This window comes from Carassius auratus, unplaced genomic scaffold, assembly GCF_003368295.1.
Source record: "Carassius auratus strain Wakin unplaced genomic scaffold, ASM336829v1 scaf_tig00029842, whole genome shotgun sequence".
Classification (NCBI taxonomy): Eukaryota; Metazoa; Chordata; class Actinopteri; order Cypriniformes; family Cyprinidae; genus Carassius; species Carassius auratus.
Window position 1 is genome coordinate 46,775 of NW_020525803.1, and position 27,413 is coordinate 74,187.

Sequence of the window (27,413 nt, forward strand, 5' to 3'; positions counted from 1 at the left end):
TTAATGGTTACAATTTATGTTTAACTCGGTTCCCGAAAATTATAATCCACATGTAAAACTATGTGCAGCATTTTTTTGCGGGAGGACAGCTTGCTGTCTCAATCAGTTTAATGCCGGATTCGCAAAAAGATTATTCTTGAAAGATGGAGCTAAGATAGAGCTAAGAGCTGGAGATAATTTGCTCAACCAATTTGTTCATGAATTAAATACCCTACCACTAGTTTGTCCGAAGACGCCTTAACAGACAATGTGTTTAAAATGTAAGTTAAGTCATTTATTGTAACTTGTTTAACATTACATAACTGTTTTATAGTATCAATATCACATTTACCACAGTGCCGAAATTCGGGATTCTTGTTCGTCTGATATTGCTTAACTTTGTGTGTCCTTGTCTACCTTGTGGTTCGCTGACCAGCATCAGACAGCGCAGCAACAAAGGAAGAGGAATCGTGTGTAAGGCAGGATCTCGATCACAGTTCACAGGAGAGAACAGCAGCGAGTCGAGGGGGAGGAGCGAGACCTTTAAACTGGAGGAAGTTGTCTCTGCGGAAACATTATTATTCCTGAAATGTTGGTCATTTCCTTCTACACATGACTATGTAAGAATCTACACTCACCTAAAGGATTATTAGGAACACCTGTTCAATTTCTCATTAATGCAATTATCTAATCAACCGATCACATGACAGTTGCTTCAATGCATTTAGGGCTGTGGTCCAGGTCAAGACAATCTCCTGAACTCCAAACTGAATGTCAGAATGGGAAAGAAAGGTGATTTAAGTAATTCTGAGCGTGTCATGGTTGTTAGTGCCAGATGGGCTGGTGTCAGTATTTCACAATCTGATCAGTTACTGGGATTTTCACGCACAACCATTTCTAGGGTTTACAAAGAATGGTGTGAAAAGGGAAAACATCCAGTATGGGGCAGTCCTGGGTTGAAAATGCCTTGTTGATGCTAGAGGTCAGAGGAGAATGGGCTGACTGATTCAAGCTGATAGAAGAGCAACATTGACTGAAATAATCACTCGTTACAACTGAGGTATGCAGCAAAGCATTTGTGAAGCCACAACACGCACAAGGCGGATGGGCTACAACAGCAGAAGACCCCACCGAAAATTGCATGAGCTCACCAAAATTGGACAGTTGAAGACCGGAAAAATGTTGCCTGGTCTGATGAGTCTCGATTCCTGTTGAGACATTCAGATAGTAGGGTCAGAATTTGGCGTAAACAGAATGAGAACATGGATCCATCATGCCTTGTTGCCACTGTGCAGGCTGGTGGTAGTGGTGCAATGGTGGGGGATGTATTCTTAGCACACTTTAGGCCCCTTAGTGCCAATTGGGCATCGTTTAAATGCCAGGGCCTACCTGAGCATTGTTTCTGACCATGTCCATCCCTTTATGACCACCATGTACCCATCCTCTGATGACTGCTTCCAGTTGGATAATGCACCATGTCACAAAGCTCGAATCATTTCAAATTGGTTTCTTGAACATGACAATGAGTTCACTGTACTAAAATGGCCCATAGTCACCAGATCTCAACCCAATAGAGCATCTTTGGGATGTGGTGGAATGGGAGCTTCGTGCCCTGGATGTGCATCCCACAAAAAATTTCCTTCAACTGCAAGATGCTATCCTATCAATATGGGCCAACATTTCTAAAGAATGCTTTCAGCACCTTGTTGAATCAATGCCACATAGAATTAAGGCAGTTCTGAAGGTGAAAGGGGGTCAAACACAGCATTAGTATGGTGTTCCTAATAATCCTTTAGGTGAGTGTATATATGTAACTAGTACCTCAGCACATGTAGAATGCTCCTCCTGAGTTTCTCCCCTTGTGGGGTGGGTGTTGATTCACAGGCTGCCAGCAGGACAGGATGATTGACCTCTGCTCCAGTAGAGGGTGTGGCTGGGAGAAATCGGCTCAGGTACTGGGAAATGACACTGTGCAGCTGCTGCTTCAGGTACGCCCCCTGAGATTGGGACACACTCACTGCCACTGACAAACCCTGAGGACACAGAGACGATCTTAGTTATGACAAAAACGGGGAACAAAAATCAACAGTGACCTCAGGATATAGGGAAAGATGTTCCCAATAGTCTGAATATAGTGTGTGTATTGGATTTGGAGGCATGTTAACCTGCAGAAATAATGGCAGGCTTTATTTGAGGGCTGAGAGCATTTGAGTGTGCGTGCTACTGTCCTGCTGGAGGAGAGCGTGGGGCAATAAGAGCACATCTACAATGCGGAAGAGCAGTTGCTGCGCTTTGGTGGTGGCCAACAGGTAGCTCCAGTGCTTGACCAAGCAGCCTAAAAAAATATATATACAAAACATCCATATGTATATAGTCACATGAAGACCTGGTCGCAACCCATTTTACTTTTGTATTTAGATGAATTTTCAAGTAAAATATTACTACTGTACTCTACAGTCCAGTATACTAGCTGTAGACCCTCCCGGCTCTTGTTTAGCAGGTAAGGCTTGATGTATTTGAGGATGTCTCCTACATACTCTAGTGCTCGGGCACCGCTGAAGAACGCTCCGAGAAGAGCTTGAGCTCACAGTATGATCGACTCACAGCCTAGTAATCCACAAACACACAGTGTTGGAAATACATTACTGTTAGAGTACTATGTTTCCCTTCTACATCAGAGCTTCTGGTTTGTGTGTGTGTACCCTGATGAACACAGCCATTGCAGGTTTGGGATCTTTGGCAGCAACAGGATGTAGTCCTGCTCTCTGCAGCACAGACTCCACTTTTGGAAGTCGGAGGACCTGCCTGGTTAACTGGGCCAACTGTTCATTTCAACTGTTCAGATTTCTGCCTGTACACATGATACCACACCTGCTTGCTCTGACACACCATAAATAATTTTAATAATACCCAAACCATTTTAATACCGATTCACCATCACCTGAACAAACTGGGGTTGAAGGAATAATTCATACAAAAAAAAAAAAAAGTATGTCATGTCATTCCAAACCTGTATGGCTTTCTTTTTTCTGTAAATAGTGATAATTGAAACTTAACTGAATATCACGTTTGGTGAATTTGATCGCAATACATTGTGTGGGTAGTTGTGGCCTTTTGGTTAAAGAGTCATACTTGTCTGGCAGGGATTGTAGGTGGGGGTAATGAATGACCAGTGCCCTCTTCCCCCCTTAATATTTAGCTAATACCACAACTAAGGTGAGACCTTTGAGCAAGGCACTGAACCCTCAACTGCTCCCCGGGTGTGTGTTCACAGAGTGTGTGTGTGTGTGTGTGTTTGTTCATTTGTTCAGCATAAATTATGGGTAAAGTATGGGTGACCATACTTGGCCACACATCATGTCCTTTCCTTTCCTCATATATAGCCCTTAATAAAGTGCCTTAAAATAGCAGTTAAAGAAATAAAGTAGTTTTAACAGTAAAATAGTGCATCACAGAGCACTTTCCAATAGGAGAAATGCACCCTTTTACATTGGTTTGCCAAAAGTCATAAAATGCAGTATGGTTAAATAAGTCGCGCCTTCTGGATAAAAGGCAATCGACAATTAGTAAAATCATTGCATCACTGTAGCTGCCGTTAGATGCTCTAGTTCTCATTGAAATAGTTGCGCTTGGGACTGCAATAGACCTGCATGCCCAAAATAGCTGCCTGTAAGAACCACAAATATGGCCGAATAGTGAACTGAATTTCCTTGAAAGGGACTGAAGTGTAAAGTCCAGGATAGTGACAATATTCCTGTTAAATTCTTAATACATTAGGTCGTCTTTACAAAAACCATAACCATCCATTCAGTTTTAGAACTACATGAGGTTAAGTGAACGATGAAATAATTTTCATTTTTAGGTGAATTTATACATTTAACCACTTGTCATACCATGCCCGTTATGGCTTGATGAGATCTTTGTACCTGCTCTTGAATCTGGAGTATCTTGGCTTTTATGGAGTTACTGTTGTAGAACTCATCAGATCCAGGCACGTACACACAAAGCCTGGGCCAAACCTGAGCCTGGCCCAGAGCTGACCCAACTGACCAGCTCTCTATGAGAGACAAGAATTATTGAGCTCACAGTCCAGCTATGCACCAGAAGAAAGTGTAAATGGAGAAAAAACACTCACCCATTTTGTAGCAGGTGATTTAGATAGTGGGTTACCAGCAGGGGGTGGAGCATCTTGTCCCAGCCGAAGCTCTGCATAATGGACTGGATGGGGTGGGGCTGTAAGCCTAATGGCATAAAATACTATTAGATGTTACACATTCATTCCCACATTTCTACCCTTAAAAAGAGCTACACTTATAGAACAAGAAGTGAGACCAGGTCATAATATTTCTCAAAATCAATCAAACCCCCTCCCCGAAACACATCGAGTTGTCCTGGATGTGAGCATCAGAATGACCGCACATTCATATAGTTCCTTTCATTTCAGCTCTTTTAGAGCAGAGCCCACAGAGAAAAGGAAGCTATGCAAAGAGAGCCCCTGAGAGAACAAGAGTTCATTTTCTCAGTTTCCCTGACCTGCTGTGGCGTCCGCAGGCTGTGGCGGGGGGGTCTGGGAAAGCCTCATGCTGCACAGGAAGGGGAAGAATTGGGACCAGAGTGCTGCTGCCACCGCTTGGTGGCGCTCTTTAGCCACGCTGTGGAGAGGAACCCAACTGGTAGAGTCTATAGAGTGAGACGGCTGGCCACAGCGCTGGTGAACTCTCCTAAAGAGAGAAACAGAATAATACCAAGCACATGACTCTTGTTTTTTTTTCTTTCAGACTACAAGTGTGAAAATCTTCAAAATAATTGTCTCTAGGGCTGCACAATAAATTGCATGTGATATTTAATGCACATCTTCTCAGTGAAGCGGGTCCTGTAATCAGCGGTAAATCTCCATCACCTGTGTGCTTTCACATGGAGCAACATTTACTACACAAAGTCGCTGTTCACTGACAAGGTATACAAAACGTGCAAAATATGATCATGGTTTTGCGCTCGCCAGTGAACAACGACTCTGTGTAATTAATGCTGCCCCATGTGATAGCATGCACGTGATGGAGATTTACCGCTCTTTACAGAAACGGCTTTACAGACTATATGCACATTAAGTATCGCACTCTTCCTGAATTCAGTCATCCTCACAAAAGTTCTTGTGTCATTCCCCCATCTCATCTTTCCAGATTCATCCATACTGTTTCAATCTTCCTTACTCTTTACAACCTTCTTAAAAGGAAGTCTTCTGTAGTTACATCATGTACCAAGACTGACAGAAAATGAAAAGTTGTTCTTTTCAGTGCAGCTACTAATAATACTAGCTAGTTTGTGTAGTTGCTGCAATAGCAGAGTTGCTGGGGACTATTTTCAGGCACTGTGTAATATCACTGAATCACTCCGTTGTTCTTAGTACAAGTTGTAACTACAGAAGAGTCAAGTTTTAAATAGGAAAAATATAGAAACTCTTTTGTCATTTTTGCGCGTGATGCTAACAGTCTAATCAGATTCATTGATATATGTTAAGCTAAGCTAAAAGTGCTACTGCCAGACACGGAGATCGGCTGAATGGATTTGAAAATGGTGAAAACTCAACTGCTTAACTCTAGGGGAGTTAGAAAACGAGACTATTTAAAAAAAAAAAGTGGAGTGTTCCTTTAAATATGACTGCTGACTTTCTCATTGTCTGTATTATCTCCAGCCCCCTGTACCCATTTTTTTTGCTTTGAATTCTCCACATCTCTCTGGACAGAGGGATTAGATGGAGTGTGCTGGTGTGGGGCAAGTGGTTCCTCCGTGGCCTGGCGGTAGCTGTGAGGCTAGGTCTGAATGGGAGGCTGAGAGCACGAGTCTGGCTCTGCAGTGGTTGGCATAAGCTCAGATAAGCAGCTGAAGGGGCTGTAATCTCATTTAGACTGGAGATGATCCTCCTGTCCTGTCATTCTCAGCGATGAAAGTGAGAGCGCCGGGGCAAGCGTCACGTGTGCAGGCACATACACACCTTCGCGCCTTCCAGCAAGGTTGCATCTAATCCACGAAGAGCTGAGACAATCGATTAGAAAGTGAATTCATTAGCTTCGTTACCATGGCAGAATGGGCCTTTCACACCCATCAACCCTCATTGTACAAGACATCGTCAGAGACCCCACTTAATCCCCTCACTGCAGCGTTTTACACGCACACACCCCGTACCATCTGAACACTCGTTTAATCTCTCCCCGGACTGCAGCACAGATTTCGAACACACACCTCTGGAACATACAAGATCACGCCAGGCACCCTCGTGTAAACTGACACACAGAATCACACACTCAGATAAGCACCATGAGCATGCCATCTGACATCTCAGTATCGCTCAACACACACCCCGTTGATGGAGGAGCACGTCCTTCACTGTGACATTAGGCAATGCTGCTTATTTCTGACCATGCATGTGTTGTGGTATCAGCTAATATGCCTTTCAAAATAGTTAGTAGGCATACTGGAGTGGGGGACAGACTCAATGAAAACCAAATCAAAGTTTTGTGGCTTTAAGTCTGTGTTCATAAGCTCTGAGGCTAATCTATATGCTAGTGTGCTCATAAAAAAAGAAGAAAACATTTTTGCTTTCCATTTCAATAGTAAATGTCAACACAAGGTTTTTCAAACCATTTCACGGAGTCTGGAAGGTTTTAGGCTATCAACATCAACGTTTGAAGGGTAAATGGAGTAGTGAAGAGTTATTGAATGAAATTCCCATCAGTAAGGCTGTAGGCTCTGTTTGCTCTAGGGAACATTTCTGGACAATTAATGTAATGCAAGCATGATAAATATTAATTAATAGCAAAATGAATCCTAGCTTAGTTTCCAACTCAGCAGTCAAAGACCTCTTGAAATCAAAATTCAACTTGTATATTAGCTATATGCTAATTCAGGAGTTTTCCAACTTTTTTATGTGGAATATTATAATTTAAAATATTAAAATTGTCAAATGATTTAATTATATTTTAAAATGCAATTTACAAAGCTGAATTTTCAGCAGCCATTGCTCCAGTCTTTATTGGCATGAGATCCTTCAGAAATTATAAATGTCTTTACGCTTACTTTTTAATAATTTAATGCACAATTGCTGAATAAAATTAATTTCTTGCTTTTGAATGGCATGTGTAAATGAATGTGTGTAAATAGGTGTTGGTTGTGTTAATGTATGTATATTAAAACATTTAATTTTTGTGGAAAAACTAGGTAATTGCCTTTTAGGTTATCTTTGTACAAAAACAGAAGAAATTATTTAAATATGAAATGGAAAATATGGACCCACTTTATATTAAGTGGCCTTAACTACTATGCACTTACATTTTAATTAATAATTTAGTACAATGTACTTATTGTGTACATACATGTTTTTTCATTGTACTTCTATTTTAAAAAACCGACATGTAATTACATCTGTATTTAATTTCTGTAATTACATTTATAATTACACTGTTGACCCATACTTTACACCTTAACCCACCCTTAAACTTACCCATTCCTCCAACCCTCTCCCTAACCTTACCCCTATCCCACCTCAATAGCAGGAAAAGTGTTTTACAATACAATATGAACACAATAAGTACATTGTACTTATTTTTTTATGTAAGTACAAAGTAGTTAAGGCCACCTTATATAAAGTGGGATCGAAAATATTAATAATTTACAATGATAATTAACAATTCAAATGTATTTGTACAGCACTTTTTCCCAATAAATTTAGGTCCAAATCAATATATTTAAAAAGGTTTTCCTCTAAAAGATTTACTCCTAAATATTGATAAAAAGTTTTTTTAAATGTCATTCTCTTTATAGAAAACAGATCAAAAACACTGATTACTCCTGTTGCACCACAGAGATTTTTATCCAAAGAAAAGCTCACAAGAATTGACCACCTACAACCTGCAACTCACTAACAACAGAAAATCATAGATCATAGTGGTGAGGTAATGTAACCGTTAGTTCTTTAAATAGTCTAGAGTTGAATCACTGAATGTGTTTAGCTCATTAATAAACCTTAGATTAAGTTCACAACGATTTTTGCATTCTTTCAAAGCAATTTTTTCCTAACACTTTAAGTGAGTAAAAAAGTTTTTGTACTTAAAGGAGTTTGACAAATAGCCCTGCTGTGTTGAACAGAAACATAGAAACAGAGATAATGCTCGCCACCTCCCTTCTTATCCTCGGAGTCACCATGCTCTCCATTCTCCCGAGGGGAGATGATGTGCATGGCGAAAGCACAGCGGGAAGGAACCAGATTAATCGATTGGCGAGAACTCGATTATTCACTTGGCAAAGACGCCACAGTGCTGCATGGGTCAACATTGTGATCTCACTGCCCACACACACACAGAGGATCGTGGCAGAGAATGCAATGAGGAGAATTAGAGCGTGACTAGAGCCTGGCCTGTGCTATCTGCGTGAATCATCCGTCAGTTACAGTCTGCCTTACGTCGCCCCGTAGCCGCATGCTGGCTAATTCACATAAGCCTTGCACATACAGTCTCCAACCTATCAGCCATAATGAAGCCAGAGTTCAATTTACTGGACCACATAATAACGCATTAATTGTGTCAGTGAAAACGCATTAATTCAAGCGGTACAACAGAACCACGATGAAATTAAGAGTAATTTGTAAGGACACGTTGAAGAACGCCCCCGTCTCTTTAAACTGGGTCAGGGAGGTCAGGGGGATCTTGGTGCCAACATGAGCCTGTTCAGAAAAAAACTTGCTCGCCTAACTTTTATCACCCATTAATGTGCAAATGAGTGGCCCCCCACCCACAGATCCTGCTTGTGCATTGTGAGAATTAGTAGTGTTAAAGTGATTCAGAGTTATATGGGAAAAATGAGAGGAGTGGACACTTTAAGCAGTGAATTCTTTACCTTGGAGGTCTGTGTGTGTGTGTGTGTGTGTGTGTGTGTGTGCTTTCAAACTCGGACACCTTACTCGATCGCACCCTAGCCACCTCTGACTATGTTAGCCGTGTAAGGCACACCGATGTCCCTGCCATGAACTCGTCCCTCCCTTCAGCTCAGTCCACACTCAGCTGTCTCCAGCCAGGACCAGACCCATGGGCCGAAACTCAACACAGCTCTCTTCCAGCACCTGTACGGGCTGATCCGGGTGCTGCGGGCCCCTGGAGATGCACAGGGAACCTTACAGGGGCTCTGTGCACAATGGATAAGCTTATCTTCCCACTACGTTATAACTACTGCACAATAAAGCCATTGTCAACATACAAGGGATGCAGGGGAGAGATTTGAACTGCGCAGGGGCCAGGGTGCCATATATACGCTTCTGGGATCACTGGGGGGGGGTGGATGCCCTGTGCGCATAAGGAACCAACACATCTTAACGTCTAAAAGTAAAGCATGTGTGTACTCTCACCGTAATTGGGCCAGCACCGTCTGCATGAAGCCCAAAGCAGAGCTGAGCTCGGACTGGCGGCAGGCGGGCAGCAGCAGTCCAAAGACCTCATTCAGAAGCCTCTCCTCTGACAGCATAAGATTAGGACTAGTCCCAAACACCTCGCTCACTCCCTCCAGGTACGAGCTAAGTGGCGCCCACAGAGCTAGCTTGCGTGAAGGCTCAGTAGTCTTCAGGTAGAACTCGAGGGCTTCTTGGCTGAAGTAGGTGGCCAACTCCCCCGCCAACACGCCTGCATCTAGTCCCTTCTCCAAATACAGCAGCACAAGAGCCAGCTGGCCCCTCCACTGCAGCACGAGGAGGGCCAGGGGCGTGGAGTCAGCGGGCAGCACAGTGAGCAAGTCGCATGCTCGGCTGGCCACGTCCTCCAGCTCTGCACACTGCGCCAGGACCAGGAAAAGCAGCAGGAAGTGCAGCAGGCCCGTGTCAGAGAGCTCCGTCATCCTCCTCTGGTAGAACTTTGAGTAGAGTCTGGACATAATGGGGAATAAACAATGTTGATAAGATTTTCTAAACAATCAATCAATATTGGAATCTATCTGATCATGTTCTTATTTCCTACAGTTTAATTAATGAAAAACAGATTATCTAAAGCAGTGTTTCTCAACCGCTGGTATGTGTACCCCTAGTGCTCCATCACATAATTTCAGGGGGTCCATTGAATCATTACAAAAATGTTTAAGACATTTTTTGATTATCATAAACTGATGTTATTTTATTATATATTGAGACGAGTAGTTGGCGATAAGGCCTAATGTACAATCAACATCTACAATACACAAAATTTTCCTCATTGTCTCAAGACTGATCAATATTTAATTAATTCCGATGATTTCCCACCACAAAAATGCAGCCATAGACTAAAAAAAGCCTGTTGGGGTCCATCAGGATCACACATTTCAACCAAAGTACTCAACTCATCGCTAACCTCCTCCAGACGTTCAGTCTTCCTGGAAAGCTATGCCTGTGAGCAGCATGTGCACGTTTGCCTATGTGTGTGTATGTGTGTGTGTGTGTGTGTGTGTAAGAGAGTGTTGTTTGATCCTCCGGGCACTACGGTGAAATGCCTTTAAAAGACCATGTTAAATGTCAGAAACACTCAGGCACACAGTGGTAGCTGCACTGTCGTGTGCGGCTCAATTTGCTGCAGCACAGAAGGAGAAATCAATATTGACCCCCTCCGCTCCCCCTTCTTTCTACTGTTGACTGTTTGGCCCAAACAGAACCCTGCAGGTTCCATAACAAACACACTGCACTACAAGCAGGCCTTTGAGTATCCGTTTAATGTTTGGACAAAAACACATCACGCAAAGCTGCGGGGAGTCGCACCACATCGCCGCTACAGATAGAATAGAAGCGATGCACAGAAGTGTGGCGCAAGCTTTTAGAGGCTGACCCGAGAACGAGCCAAAGACGAACGGAAGGCTGTCGAGATTTTGTTTGCATTTTTTGCCTGTCTGTGTGGTTTTGTTTGTTTATCATGGACAGCTTTTTTTGCGCCTGCCACGAGCAGATGCTGCTCATTCCCAGAGTATGAGCTTGAATGCACACTCCCTGCCGATCTCATTAATGCACCGTGTGCCGTGCCTCCCACCGAGCGCGCTCCAAGCCCGAGTGCCATCAGCGAAGCCCACACCTCCCTGTGTGTGTGCTTTTGGTGGGTAGGGGAGGAGGAGGTGGTCCTGGTGCCGGCCAAGTCAGCCCCCGCCACGGCATTGCTGGAAGCCCAAATGCCTGCGTTAAGGTGAATTAACCACTATGCTCGTTAGCTAATTAGCCTTCATGATTGCTGCACGGCTGAGCAAGGTCCAGACAGAAAAATTCATTATCCAGATCCTGTCCATTTCAGCCTCTCACCGAAGCTCCACAAGGCAAACCGGATTGGTGACAGATCTGAAATCACTAAGTAGGGGTGACTTTGCAAATAAGAGCGAGTTCCAAGACGTATTCTCACCTGCCCTTGATTTGTCTCCAGGGGGCGCCGCCAGCATGTTCCTGGCTCAGGTGAAGGGCCAGAATACGCAGGAAGATATGGAAGGAGTTGGTTGAGCGATAGAGGTGCATATGGGAGTTGGAGCCAACAGATGCAGGGCTACAGCAGCTCTTAGTCTGCTGCAATAGACAGAGGGGGGTCCTACTGATGCTGTCCCGCCCTGACACACCTAACCAGGGCACGGTGAAAGAGCTGTTCTGCATACACATGAAAGAAGAGATAGTTCAGAATTAGAATGTAGTACTGAGGGGTGTCTTTCACACTGATGAAGTTAAAGTATCATATAAGTGAAGTCTACATCAAATGTTTTATACACACTCTTCAAGTGTATTATTTTGAAACCCTGCATAAAAATCTGATTCAGCATGGATCTAGTCATTATGAAACTACAGCTGGTATTGTAGCGGTCATTTAAACTTTTTCAAATCAATAAATTATATTAGCACAAGAGTTTGAGTAAATTTAAATGATTAAAATATGCGAGTGTGATCTTGCAGTAATGAGCTGATATTTTGACACCACTTTAATATAAACATAAAATGAAGTAAAATTAATTTATTAAAATGATCAGATTTACATGGGGGGGGGGGGACTTCTGGGTTCTGCGGTATGTCATGACTCCAGTTACAGAGAAAATATTTAAATGTTGCAATAATGAGCCGATATGGGCACCCCAAATTAGAATTTATATATTTTATTTTAATTCTTAAAACATTATTGTTTCCAAATTTAAATGGGGGAAAAACTCTGACCAATAGCCATTACATCATGGCTCCAATAACGGACATATTTGCATTAATGACTTACTAAATTTTTGCTGTAATACTCCCAGAGCATTGTGACAGCACTGACATTTGGGCCCCACATCAGGCTCATGCTGAGGCAGCAGTGGACAACCATCCGTATCTGCTCTTCCTGTGCAGCTTTCTGAAAATGAATCATAATAGTATTTACTGTCAGAGTACATAATGTGTGCAGTGTAAAATGTTACCTAATGTGCAATATTATTTTAATCACCTTTGGATCACAGCTAGACTTAAGCAGCCCCATAACAAAGCTCCAATTATCCTCAAGTTGTTTCTGAAACAGGAACAAACTTACCAATGTAATATTCATTATTAAAATTAATAACATTTCATCATGTGATGAAAGTGTGTGTTGATCTACCTCCTGTTGAGCAGTGCCGTTCCGGTTGTGCATCCCAATCTGGGCCAGGTGTGTGAGCAGCCACCAGGTGAAGCCTTCAGGGTCTTTACAGTGCATGGGGAGCCCTGGGGTCAGGGTCTCCTGGATGCGTCCCCTTAAGGACAGTCTGCAGCAGGGCATTTACATAACTCCAAAAAGACCGGATTGAAAGTAAAAATCAGAATCCAGAATCATACGAAACAACCATCTATGCGGAGACTGTGCATGTGCTAACCTGAGTGTGTATTGTATTGCTCCTGTACTCCACTAAATGCATGAGTAGAATCCATAATTCCTTTGTGCAGAGGCAGTGATCATGATGGCTGTTCAGAGTCTCTGTTGGTCTCACCTAGAAAGAGAGAGAGAGAGAGAGAGAGAGAGAGAGAAAATTAAAGATTGTTCTACCTTCTAACCTTTACACCACAATGTTTGTTAAAAACACACACACCTTATTATATTTGTTCATGGCCAGGCCAATGAGATCACAGAGCAGGTTGTTGACCTGGTCCTCAAACAAACTGATGTTGGTGAGCGTCTCGCCTGTCAAATTCACGAACTGGTGCGCGTAAACTACCTGACCTTTCAAAATCACCAGAAACCAACACTCATTAGTATGACAGTGACAGATTTAAGACCACACATGCAACCTAGAGACAGCTATTGGAACTTACCCATCATCCTTTGCTCCAACAGTGCAGGATCTCCAGAATGGACCAGTGGATGTCCAGGTGCAGATGCAATAAAGTAATTGGCAAGATGGAGGAAAGAGCTGTAAAGGGGGTGACACGGTACACTGTTTTTTTGTAGTCTTTCTTTCATAACTTGGGTGAGTAATATAATGAAATGTGTAGTTCAACCAAAAATTCGTTTACTCACTGTCAAGCTGTTCCAAACCTGTACAAGTTTCTTGCTTCTGTTTAATGTCAAAGGAAATGTTGAAAAAGGTATAACAAACAGTGGCTAGCCAACAATGACCACTATGGAAGTCAGGGGGGTACCAGAACCTGTTTGGTCACCCACCTTCATCAAAATGTTTTCTATTGTATTCATAAGAAAAAAACATCATAAAGGTTTGGAACAACTAGAGGATGAGTATATGATGACAGAATTTTAATTTTACATAACTACATATTGAGGAATATCATCAAAAGGCTAAAAGATATCATTTAACTTATGACAATGGCAAACAGGTGTTCTGTGGTACCTTTCCCTGATGTTGAATTGTAAGAGCACTCTGGACATAAGCTGACAGATTTTTGATTCGTCCAATAAGCAGTGTGATACTGAAGAGCTCCTCCACCAAGACTGATGGCACTTTGAGCCTCTGCGTCTTTAAAGGGGTGAACAGGACCTTCATCTATGGATTGTGTGGGCTCCAAAAATCTGGAGAGCAAAACACAATGTGAAATATATTTCTGATATTACTTTGCTACTTCCTAGCCACTGCAGTATGCACCTGTAAATGAAGACCTTGATATAGCTGAGGAACAGCACACACTGCTGTCTCAGTTCCTCTGCCTCATGATGAAGACTGCTCGCTTGACCTGGAAACTTCAAAATATAGTTTTTCATATTTCCGCTGCAAAAATACTGTCAGACTGCAACAACTCTTCCGAAAATGACTGGCTCCAGATGCTTACCAAAATCACACGAGCTGGACTGCACCAACGTCTCCAGTTTTAACACCTTTTGTCTGAAAGGAAAGACAGATTGTCAAATTAGCAGACTTCCTGTTTAAGCAGACAACATGGCAATCGTCCAGAGCCAACACACCTCCACTCGTACCTGAACAAGCCAAACAGAAGTTTGGTAGATTCTACCAGCACTGTTTCTGTCACCCATGGGAAGTCAAAAATATCAACTGTGTCTCCCTCAAAATCTACAGGAGCTGGATCGAGCTTTAACAGCAACCTAAACATAAAGGAAAGAGGACATACGCTTAACACATAGGTTGAGACAGAGTATATCATCATTATAACACCAGGACTTTGTACCTCTTCAGGGCTCCTCTAATGATGTAGCCATTTGATGACAGTCGTCCTGTCTCTTCTCTACCTGGTTCATAAGCACAGGTGAAGCAGGGAGGCTGACTGGGAGCAGATTCACCATAATGATCCAGAGCAGATGGGGATACAGGCGCTGTGAGGGACTGCAAGAACTCGCCCTCCATGTCAACAGGACGGAACAGACCACTGGGAAGAGTTTTGAAAGAGAAAATTATTCAACTCTTTTCAACAAATACACCTTTAACCACGAATTAATCGACATTATGTTCTTAAACAATCGTTTAATAAAAAAAAAAATCGTACACCAGGGAAAAACATTGATTGAAAAAAAAAAAAAAAAAAAAAACATTGACTGTAAGGAATGTCCAGCAAATATCTTAGACTGGTTTACGTTATTTTCAACAGTTAACTGTTCTCTTCAAGACCTACAGCGCTAAATTGTGAGCTATAGACCTGGACATTGTATCAGCAGAAAGAGAAACCTATAATTTATAGTTGTAAATATAATTATACAACTAATTAAGTCATTTAGGAGTTAACAACTTCTATAATATCACTTACTTCAATACTGTAAACAACTGCTGAGTCTATGAACGACCTTCTTCCCGGTGTATCAACGTGTCGGTCATCCAAACCTCTCTTTGATTGGCCAGAAGTTATAGGGGGCGTGGTCATGGCCTGTAATAATAATAATAATACCGCATTGCAAACAGTGATTGAAAACATCGAAAAGTTACTGTGTTTTTGTCATTTGTTAGTAAAGAAACTTATTTAATTGCGCGTATCATATAAAACGTCAATATATTTACATTACATGCAAGAAAGGGGTTTTTGCCTTTTAAATCACAGCTCCAGGCTGGCAGTAAGGAAATAAGAAAATGCGATTTTGAATCATGACGCATTAATAGGCTACGTATTAAGTCCATACACAACATTACTACGGTCTAAATATTAACTAATTTATTAAGTAAAATTTTACCCAGGGTTATCCTGATTTCCATATGCAGATCTATCTCTGCTGCAGCTTTGGCCACCACCATGCATACATTTAAAAGCATCTTTTTCAGTCCCTAAAAAGCAGATATCTTGATTTGATCATCTTTTAATCGACGCTCAGGTCTTATCGGCTAGATTTATATGCGGATGTAACGGCATGTTAAAACATATATCGACTGACTTTCTTTTTTTACCTGTCACATCTACGATGAAAGAGAACTGATGTCGTTTTGTAGCCTCTCGGGTTTGTTGCATCCACATTATGCTTGCGTCTTGCCGTAGGCTACAGCTCAGCGCGTGCACGGACAGAAGGTAAGGAAGACGTCTGTGTCGTCTAACAAGAACAGGGCACTAAAAATGGATGCCACTTGCATAATTTTTATATTTTACTTGCGTGCATGCAGAAGCAATTTTTATTTATTTTTGCAAAGTATAAACTGGCTGTGGTCGAATTCCTAGCAAGCACCCTACTAAGACAGTCAAAATGTTCAAGTGAGTCCCCTTTTGTAGCCATTTTTATTGATTAGGTTGTCCTAGAGAGGCTGCCATCGTCTGTCTCAATCTGTTAGTTCTGAATAATTTACGTCCTTAATTTGTGAATTAAATAATGTTCCTGTGTAATCAGAGCACAAGGACGTGTCAGGCAATATGCTGATTAGTGTGCATGAACTCACTGCAGTTGTAATGATGAGATAAGCTATTGTCTGTATGTTGCAATATATTTGGAGCATACAGATGTAGCTATAGCCTATTTGACCTTACAGGTAACCACCCTTGTGAAAACAAGCAATAGTCTAAAAGGGCAAAAACAAAGAAAAAATGCAAATAGTCTTGAAAATCATGCCTGCTTGAATGGCATCCTATGGCTATTTAAAACAATTAATTTATGTTAAACTAGCATTTTTTCCCCTCACAAATTAGACCAATTTACTTGTCTCCCCATGTCTGTGTCCCCCAGGATACAATTAAAAAACCAATAAGGCTTAAGTATAAAACAAGTACTCAACAGAATAAATCCCTGACTCAAATAGGTATATAAAAGGCATACTTTAAAAGGGACATACAGTTAAAGCTCCACAATGGGTTTAAGTAATGACTCATATTTTACTCCTTATTGGGTTCCTTCCAAAAAAAGATTCCACCATTGTACTTCAAAATGTTCCCGTCTCTTTTAACTTAAAGGTGCCCCCCATGGCTTCCTCTTGATCAATTAAACTGCTGAAAGGCCCTCTCCCTCAGCCTTTTCAGTACAGTGCTTTAAAGAAATATGAAGTTATCAGTCGTCCTAAGCAATACAAGGGGGAAAAAATAAGTAGTTTGTCTATAAAAATGTCCAGGTGCTTTATCAGAGTCCCTGTAGGCCTTGAGACCATTGTGCTGAGTGTTCGCTCTATGGAATGGATCATCTGTATTGCAGCCCCCTGTCCCCCTCCTTCCTCACTTCCTCAGGCTGAGTAGAGCAGCTTAGTGGGAATATGTTCTGGATTTACAGAAAGATTGACTGGACTGGGCAATTTTGAGGAGCAGGAAACTCCATCCATATTGAAGTGCATGCAGAAATACTGATGTAGTACATTATTTTGAACGTGTTATCATATCTCGTCTGTTCTTACCCAAACCATACATCTGAAATATCCAAAATAGTCCATAAATGATGCCTTTTAACATTAATTTCTTTGTGATAATGTTAATGGAAAATAGACCTAAATATTTCATATTAAATGTTTGTCTGTGCTTTCTGAACTCTTTGCAAAGAATACAGTGGAACCCTGCAGATGGTGAGTGAAGGTAAAGTTAGATAAATGCATTGTTTGTATGCCAAGAGCAACTAGCGATAGCACTGTGTTTTATTGCCGAAGACATTTGCATAGAAACCTGTAGATAGAGTGTGTAGGAAGAGGTTGTGTGGGTGGTTGTTATTGGTTTCTGTCAGACAACCGTGACCTAAGGTGATGGACTTCAGGATTTTTCTGCTTGTGGCGGACAGGTAGTGTTTGTATGAAAGAAACTTAACATATCTTTCCAGGAAAAACTTTCAGATCAGTTTACAATGTGGAGTGCAAGATACTATAAAATTGACTGTTTAGTGATATCAGTGATGCTGTCATGGCTAAATATTTATTTAGCATATGATCAGCGTTAAAGTTGTAGTGGTCAAACTTTTATTTTTGTTATTTTTTTATTGATAAATCTGTGCATTGAAATTTTCATTGAAAAGTACTGAAAGTGAAATTATTGAAAACAATTTTACTTCAGAAATTAAAAAAGAAAGCCTTTGAACTTGATTGTTTTATGTTAACAAAATTAATTTTTAAATTCTAAAAAGCAATTATATTTTCCTAATACTGAAAGTGAATTTGAAGCTTGGCATGAATATATTAGATTATTGTTTATTAGCAACTTAAATGTTTGTTCATGATGTTCATTGTTTTCTCAGTATTTAAGTAATATAATCCTTTATTACTAATTCTGCTCCATGTATATTTACTGTTTGATACTTTCAACACACCATCATGTTCCCAACCTTTGCTTAGCCTTTGTATTCATATCTGCATGTTACCAGCAAACATCACTCTTTCACCTCTTTACTTTGCTGAAACATCCTCTTTTAATGTTACTTGTGTTCCTTTGTTCCTCTGTTTATTATAAAGTGTTTTACATGAAATATGTATGAAACACAAATGGACCCTTCAGTTCATAAGCATTTTAATAAGTGAGTTTGCCCAGTGCAGATATTTATGTGGACACACAAACTCTCAATTTTCAGATCATGGTTCTGGTTTTATCACCTGTTAACTCAAGAGTGCTTTTAAGAGCAGAATGGTGAAACCTGTAGACTAAAAGATCTCAGACACTGAATTATCCCAGCATATCATGGGTCTAAATCACTTATTTTGATTGATATGTTTTCCTCTTATCACTGTGGTTACTTTTCATAATAATCATATCATTCTTGTTAATACAAATGCTTTATTAATTAATTCACTTACAAGGCGTAAAAATTGTAGAAATATTAAGAAAACTAATGGGAAATATACTCAGGTCAAAACATAAGTTTTCACAGTTTCGATCACATTTCTTTTTAAAATTCGATTTTTGTTCTCTATTTTTAAAATTTCCATGGACCACTTGGTTTGTAAGACAATCCTACATCTTTACACAGTGTAAAGATGTAGTTATTCAAATTCTTTCATCATGTCTGCCCAGTTGGCTGACATTAGTCATAAATGTATTTTCAACCATTTAGCATAGACCTGTTAAAGTGTCATATTAGCATTGAGCTTAAGCATAATACATTCTAGAAATAATACAACTTCATTTCAATGGGGCAACTTGACTGTACTTTTTGTTTGGACCCAGCGGTGATGCCCCTTTCAGCCGATCAGTACGTTGCAACCAGCCATCAGTCCTTTTGAACTGTTGAAGGCTTCACTAAATGTACGTATTTAAGAAAGAGTGCTCGCAGCTCTTAACTGATATCATTGTGAATGGCAGGGTATGGACTGGAGAGGCCCGCTGCGCTGATGCTGCTGCTGCGGCTGTCCACACACTGCTGCAGTTGCACAGTTTGGCCGCCTGAGGGCAGCGCGGGACCGGACCCCAGTGGCAGTGGAGGGAGGACAGGCGGTCGAGAGATCGCTGGCCGTGCAACACGGACTACGGTTCATCTCACGGGTCAGTGCATATTTTAAACAGCCTTTATTACCCTAACCCAGACCCCCGTTTTCCCCCTCCCGTTTCTAAATCCGTTTACTGAGGGTCTTTTATAAGCAGAAATGTGAAAAGTGCTGACTGCTATTCCCATTTTGAGGATATCTGACTCCATCAAATTACAGTTGGGTTTTTGAATATTTCATATTTGATCAAAAGCCCTTTACAAGCGCTGCACACACATGGGCCACCTGGGGCATGATCAATTTTTAAAACTCCAATCATTATGCACACATTGACCCACAATGCCCACTTTAATTCAGGTATTTATTACGAAACCTTTGCACCCTTTTCACTTGTATTATTTCAAAGGTTCCTAAAGGCTTTAATGAAAGCCTAGGCCCATAGTGTGTAGCATTAGCCTTTTGTGCTATAAGATTTGTGTTGGCTCATATACCAATCCATGCGCTCTTGTTGCTATCGAACTGCACAACGTTGTCATTCCCCTTTTTACCCCCTATCTAAAACACTTTAAAATGGCCAGCCTCAGACAGAGGCCAATATTGGCCTTGGCTACACCTTGAATAATGAATAATTCATCTGTTTGACCTTTAGCTGAAGTTTATTGGAGGGTGAGGGCGTCCTGCTGGCCTGCCTGCTGCCAGGCCCAGCTTGAGCTCTGTTTCCCCTCTCAGTCATGTCCCCTTCGATATCCTCGTCTTCCCTCGCTGTCGCCAAGTGAGGTGTGAGGACACAAAATGTCTTGACCATCAACTTTCCTTGCCGTGTCTTGGTCTTATGTTTTGACTTCTTTTGAAGGTCAGGTTTGTTACGTCCACCTATATTAAACATAACCTCTGACCCACCATGAGCTACTCGCTATCATGGGATGGTCCTCCTGTTATATATCTCTCTTGTGAAACATGTTGTATGTAAACGTACATCCACTGTGTGGAATGACAGTGAGGGATTGCTCCGAATCGGTTGCGTGTTTGAAGAACTATGTTCATTTTCAAATAATCCTCGATCCCAGCATCCCATCGGTAACTCTTTTGCAAAAAATGGCTGACTAGACTGTTTTACCATTTGCCTTAGGCAAATGCTACATGTCATTGATATTAAATTCCCTCTGTTAAGTCTGATTTAATTGTGTCATTGGTGATTTTTGACCTCAACTGGGCAAATATGTCAAGTTCTGCTCATTCCATTTCTCTTAGCTTATGCTCTCAAATGGGTTATGTCTGCTCATCGTGTTTTGCAATATTAACATGTTCTTCACGACTAAGACTGTGAGATTGAGTGGTTATCAAATGGGTACTTTGAAAACCTTTATATATTGATAACATGTTTGGAAACATTTGCATCTGAAAGGTTTTATTCCACAAGAATCCCCAAAGACACCATCAATGATAATTTGTTTCTTTCTGAAAGAAATGCTTACCTTTCCACTATTATCCAGAATTACCCATTCATATATTCCAAAAGTTAGAGCTAAAGATTTAAAGATGCAGAAGATTTGGAATGTATTGTAAATGTGGCAACATCTCTCTGGAATACTTTATTAATTGGTCAATTGCAGAATTACACCCTGAGATATGTCAGTATTTAGTGTCTCTCATGGCAATGCTTATCTGCACAACTGAAACACATGCTGATTTCATGTCTCTTTGTCACAGTGCAGACTTGCTCTCTGTAAAGTGCAACGGTCAGTTCCTGAAGCAAAAACCCAATTCATTTTCTCAATAGGGAAACTGATTTTTAACGATAACTTATAAACCTCTGATAACAAACTTGATATAATGTTGTTAATCAATAGGATATTCTTTTGTTGAAGCTTTTGTCTGCATTATTTCAACTTACTTTTTTAAATAGTTGCATGTAACACTGAAATTCCTGGTGGAAAAAACTGCATTGCCCATTATTGTGCAAAGAAATCTACACCAATCAAGAGAACCGACAAGCAAATTGTGCTGAAAGAACTCTTTAGTGCCTGTCCTTTTTCATGATGTAATGTGAATGATGTAACATGATTGGTCTCCCTGCACTCTCAATCTACTCAAATATTTGACAGGCTTCATAGGATTGTAGTTATTTTCTCATTAAAGCTGTTAAGTACACAGTTTTGTTCATTTGTTGTTGTTTCCCCCCGCCGCCAGTTTTCCAGTGTTTTTTTTTTAATGTCTTTAAAGTTTGTAACGTTGTGATTCACCATATAGCTTTTTGGTTTGGTGCATGACTTGTAACTATTTAACAAATATATATTTTTTTAATCATTGTGGGAAAAATACTTCTGGAACCAAAGCCGCTAAGAAAAATGTGTAGTCACTGTTACACTTTATCCTTTCATACGAAACCGGTTGCCACCATCTTACATATAAGTTATCAGTTTCAATTTAAATGAAAAAATCTGTATTAATTTTAACAACAGTATTTTTTCAGTATCTGTCTTGTTGATATCCTGAATTAATAATCCTATTATTAAGTAGAAGCTATATTATTGGTCTAAAATATGAATAATATATTAAAATATTAAAACAAATGTGCAATTCTACATATTTATTTTTTATTTGGGGAATAGCAGTGTAATATGTGGAGTTTAAGATCCACGTAAAATGGAAAAATTGTGGCTTTCTTTGACATATGCTTCATTAGACATGCCACAAAATCTCCTCACATTCATATGGGATTGACCAGCTGTGCCACGGGAAGAAAGATCATTTCTTGTCGTAATAGAGGGATTTGGCAGAAAGCGTCCATAGCATACATCGTCTCAGAAACGCTACCCCTCTGTGAAGCAAATCTTCACCCCATCTCGCTAACATCCTCTCACCATGTAGTCCACCATAGCATTTTGCACTTAATACATCCCTCACACCTTTCAACGACATCATGTGTATTTGAAGGTCATTACAATATGTTTGTTCTCACTTGGAACAGTTATGGGCTGAAGACGCTGTCAAAGTGAGCTTGCTTTTATTTTATGTGATTTGTAATGTTCTCAGTGACTCTTCCGTCCCATCATAAAAGGTCACTGATGAATCTCTCCATCTGCAAGGGCGATATTAAAATCTCCGAACATAGCGGCTTACATGCTGGCTAAATGAAAACCCCATTGAAACCTGCTGACACAGGTGTAGACAGAGTTTGTTTATATGGAGGTTTTCAGTGTAGGCTGAGACTTGTATCGTAGACCTGTGTGTTTACTGTAATGCAATCCGTGTGTAATTGTTGGTGTGTGTTAGGAGTCAGTAATCATCCTACAGTGTGGTAAAGAGTGTCCTGGCACATGTCAGGAAGTGTTCCAGAGGTTGTTTGTGCATTGTTGGGTTGAAATGGGATATGTGTGTTGTGTGAGAAAAGTGGGCACGAGCACGCAGACGCACGTTAGGCAGATAATGGTAACTATTATGGGTTTGAGGTTTTCATGTGAAGTGCCAGGAAAATATCCGACACCTTTGGAGCGCAGATATACACCTTTACACTTGTGCACACTGCGACCTCTGGTGAACGTAAGAGCTAGTGGTTTTTGAGACCTCCATACAGTGTGCTAGTAAAGTGCTATAAGAGGTCAGTGTTTGTCTGTGTGTGTGTGTTTTGTGAATCTTTGCATTGGTTCAAAGTATAAAAAGAGTATTTCAGTTACATCAACAATGTTGTTTTAAAAAAAGCAAGTCCTAACAAAGTTATTTTAAGATGTGAAAATTATGTTAATAGTCATCCACTTATAATGGATGTCTAAGTGTGTATTTTATCACCACTGCAAAAGCATTTCACAAGACATAGGTATTAAACATAACACATGACTAGTGTGAAAATCACTTTAAAAACCTTGCCTCTTTTTACTATTAAAATATAAAAGAATGCTGGTTACGAGTTAGCAAAGGGAGAAAAACCTTGTCCTCTACATTGTCCTTTCCCCAAAGACTTCCACTGTAAGAGCATCACAGCAAATGTGATTTGTGTTTGTCTCGGAAATGATTGTCTGTGGGAATCAAAAGCATCTCTCAGATGATGTTGATTGGATTTTTTTAAACTGCTATGTTGGATAAAAGATGTTAAAAGTATCCAAAGTTTATTAAAGTTGTAGAATCTTGGTGGCATGTCTGATTAAAACACTGCACCAGTCCTTTGTTCTTTTTTTTTATTCCATTGACTGAAAGAAGCTTGTCATAAGAAATTTGCATGACAAAGTAAACAAATTCCACCCACCTCACCAATGCAAAAGGAAGGAAGTGAGGTCTTTTTATAAACTTTAACCGGGGGAATATGGGTAATTTAGTGCACCATCAAAATCTAATTTACTAGGAATTGTGGGAGATGTAGTACAAAGAAATATAAGAAAAATGTAAAAGAATTCTTTTTTTTACATCATACAATTTCTGTTTAGTTTATTTTGAAACGGGTAAACCTGTCCTTTGAGTATAGCGAGGGCTGAAAGTGTGTCTGTGTGTGTGTGTGGGACAGAGGTCTTCCCTTTCCACCCAGTGGTGAAGGGTCTGATGGGATGCACCGAAATTTCGACCACTGAAAATAGCATTTTTCCATATGACGCGCTGCACTGCCCGGCAGTGTTCAGTTGCAGGTTTCTCTCTCTCTCCTAGCTGTCTTCAGTGTGACGCCTCACTCAATATTCTGCTCTATATATGTGTGTTCTGTTCATGTACCGCTCATTGCTCACTGGAAAAGCAAAATCCGCTCAATGCGCCGACAGGAAATTTCTATGTAGTAAACATGTTTCTGTTGGCTGTAGTGCTGCTGTATGTTACATGTAACAAGGTGTAGTACAGCTGTACTGGGCAACACATGTAAATTTAAGCTACCCTCTCATTTACTGCTCTGCTCCCCCCGCTATGCTCTGCTCACATGCTCTGATAATACTGAATGGAAATAATATATTGATATTTATTATTAATATATTTTCTGTCAACGTTTTTGTGTCACTTTCATTAAAAGTCTTACAAAATTACTTTATACTATTTAATAAAATAATAACTAATTATTACAACGCATTTTTGCTATTCTGTTTTTAGACAATTGCATCCAGAATTTTAGTTTTTTTACTCCCATTCAAAACAATATATATTTTTTATAGTGTTTGACTTTTGTTTTGTTTTAGTGTATAAGTATCTTTCTTTCTTTCTTTCTTTCTTTTCTTTCTTTCTTTCTTTAGTTACTCTAACTTTCTTAATTACATTTATTTCAAATCCTTCCCAATTATTTTAACAGACTGTGACAAATTGTTTATTTTTATTTGACAATGTTTATTTATTTATTTTTTTAACTGACCATGTATACAGGGCTTGTCAAACAGACAGCTTCCCTTTTTTTTGGAAATGCATTAATACATGCATGACAACCACACTTGTTACACTTGTTGTTTTTTTCTTTTTAGTTTTTTTCCCCCCCCTTTTTGTTTATATAAGAATTTTTTTTCAAAAAATGAATTCAAAGAACCAACAGAGACATGAAAGCACTGTTACATCCTCTATATGCTGTTCGAGTGAGTGTAATTTGCGTCCTCTGTGTTTTCATAGTTTAGCTAGTTTTTCTTCAGTCGGCAGTTGAGATATGATCTGCCAATCTGTGTTTTGGCTATTTCCATAAACAGGTTTCCCCATTTATCTTGGATGCACCCTTTCTCTTTATCTGATATTAAGTGTGTGATGAGCATATTGTTGATGTGCTTTTCCTTATTTATTTATTTATTTTTTCTAGGACATTACAATAAGCTGTATCCAACATATGTGAACATCCCACCCATCAGTCTTTTAGATTCACATAATATCCCATCAAATGCAGGCCAAATGTTGTGAATGTTCTGGTGGATGTCAGACACTGTAAGTATATAGTACATTTAGAGTGAAAAATGGGGAGTGTGTGCACGTATATGTGTGTGTAATCATGTGGACACATGGGCAGTGCTCTAATGGTAGTGAGGGAGTTTGTGTTCTATTACAGAGAGCTGTGAGATAGATACGGCTGTGCCATTTACTGTGCAGTGGAGATGGAGACAGGTTTAGGCCAGGGCAGAAAGGAGGGAGGGAACGCCATTACACACACACACACAGCATGGTGTTTTAGCCTCTTTCTCTTTAGCTCTGTCTGTTACTCTCTGTATTTCACCCTGTTTTATTTCTCCCCTCAATGTACTTGCTGTTTCTTCCCGTTGTGTTTTTCCGGAGCAGGATTGAGATGAAAAAGTGCTGAGGGCAATGCTCCGACTGAGGCTACAGAGAGACAGAAACATGTCTACATCTCTGTAGGCAGGAGAGATAGAGATAGATTTATAGACAGAGAGAATGAATGCATGTGTGAGTGAATATGAGAGAGAGAGAGAGAGAGAGAGAGAGAGAGAGAGGGGAGAGAGCTGATGCTGTATGCTCTCTGCAGGGTGAGATGATGTATGACTGGAAAGGCCACATGTTGGCCATGTGATGGATTAGAGCACTTTGTAGGAAAATTACCGAGAGCGCCTCACCACCCCCAAGTCCTGTCTTTAATAAACTCCGCACACACACACACACACACACACATCTATGCAGACTAAAAGAAAGTGTGTAGCCTAGATAAACGTATCTGGACTCAGGTAATGCCTGTTAATCAACATAAATTTACAGTCATTTGTCCAGCATTTAATTCAATACACCTGAGCAGCAGAAGAAAATTCCTTCAATAATATAGTGGTGGTGGTGAAAAAAAATATACTGGTGCTTATAAAGTATGATTTCAGAATATAAAAGTATGTGAGTAAGTCATGGCATCAGCAAGTCATTGGGTTTTTTATTGTGCCATATTTATGAGTCAAACAGGATACTCAAAGAGAAACAGTTGAGGACAGGACTGGATATTTAATTGTCACAAATTGATTGGATACTGGAAAGTGGGGCATTTTATATCAGAATGGAGCCAGTCGTGTACAGTATAGGAGTTTGCAGTAGATTGTGGAGGAGTTTGAAGGAAGGACAAGTTGACTCTTTAGAGTACCTCAACATATCCTGAAGGTATTGCTTATTTGTAAAAATAAATTGTTAGTTGTTATTATTATCATAACCTTTATATTATTATTATGTAATTATTTTAATTCTTAAATTCTGATCTGACTTGATGATGATCCACTCCACGACTAGTTACACTACTGTTGAAAAGTTTTGGGATAGTTTTGTTTTGTAAGAATTTAGTGTGCTTTATTCAACATGAATGCATTCAATCAATCAAACATGACAGTAAAGACATAATGTTACAAAATATATCAAATAAAGACTTTTGAGGGTTCTTTTCATCAAAGAATCGTAAAAAAATATATCATGGCTTCCAAATATTAAGCAGCACGAGACTAGGAATATACTGCACAGGTCGTCACCTCTCTCCATAAATGAAAAAAAAAATTGTACAGGTTGATAGTGAAGGTGAATAAATTATCAAAATGAACCATTAAAACTTTAACCGGTAACCCATATAGGGTAGAGTGTTTTGATGAACACAGGAACAATAATAAACGGGGTACATTTTGATCTTGTGCATACTGTATGGTTCTAGATGTTGCTGTGGAAGTTGTTGGCTGATGTGAGTACTCCAGAAATGTAATTGGTCAGGGTTAGAACCCAAAAGAAAATGGATAGTTTCAGTTGACCTCCAGCTTAAGAGGCATATGAATATTCAATGAAAGAGTACGAGGAGAAAAAAACACAATGGAGAGAAAGAGGTTGAGGGTTGGAGGCAAGGACCAAAAGGGCTTCCTCATTAGCTTTCCCTTTTGCCCTCAGCAGTGCTGTACATCAGGCTAACAATTCACCATCCTCATCTCACACTGTTTATCTGCCACAATAATGATACATCTCAATTAGGTTGAAATAATTAAACAAATTAAACAATCAAACAAATTCAGGAGAGCAATATGCACAGATAAAGCACCATTTACAAGCCAAAACTGTTTTAAATAAGTTGGAGATTTTGATGTGGGAGGACAGCAGGAAGTAAATTCACTGAGAAAATTTGTATTATGGATTATGGACACGTAGACCAGAGGCAACAGTTTAAGTTTCAATTGTCATAATGATGTATTTGTTTACTTTTTTTTGTTAATTACTAACATGAAGCAGATTTTTTGAGTATGCACCAACATTTTACTGAACACTGTAGCTTTGTGAAACAGCAGCACTGTTCAAGTGTT

General features: G+C 40.0%; 1 pseudogene; it reads right to left on the bottom strand.

The window, feature by feature from the left end:
- Nucleotides 1-182: 182 nt before the first annotated feature.
- Nucleotides 183-14,776, bottom strand: LOC113079910 (protein MMS22-like; annotated as a pseudogene).
- Nucleotides 14,777-27,413: the final 12,637 nt, after the last annotated feature.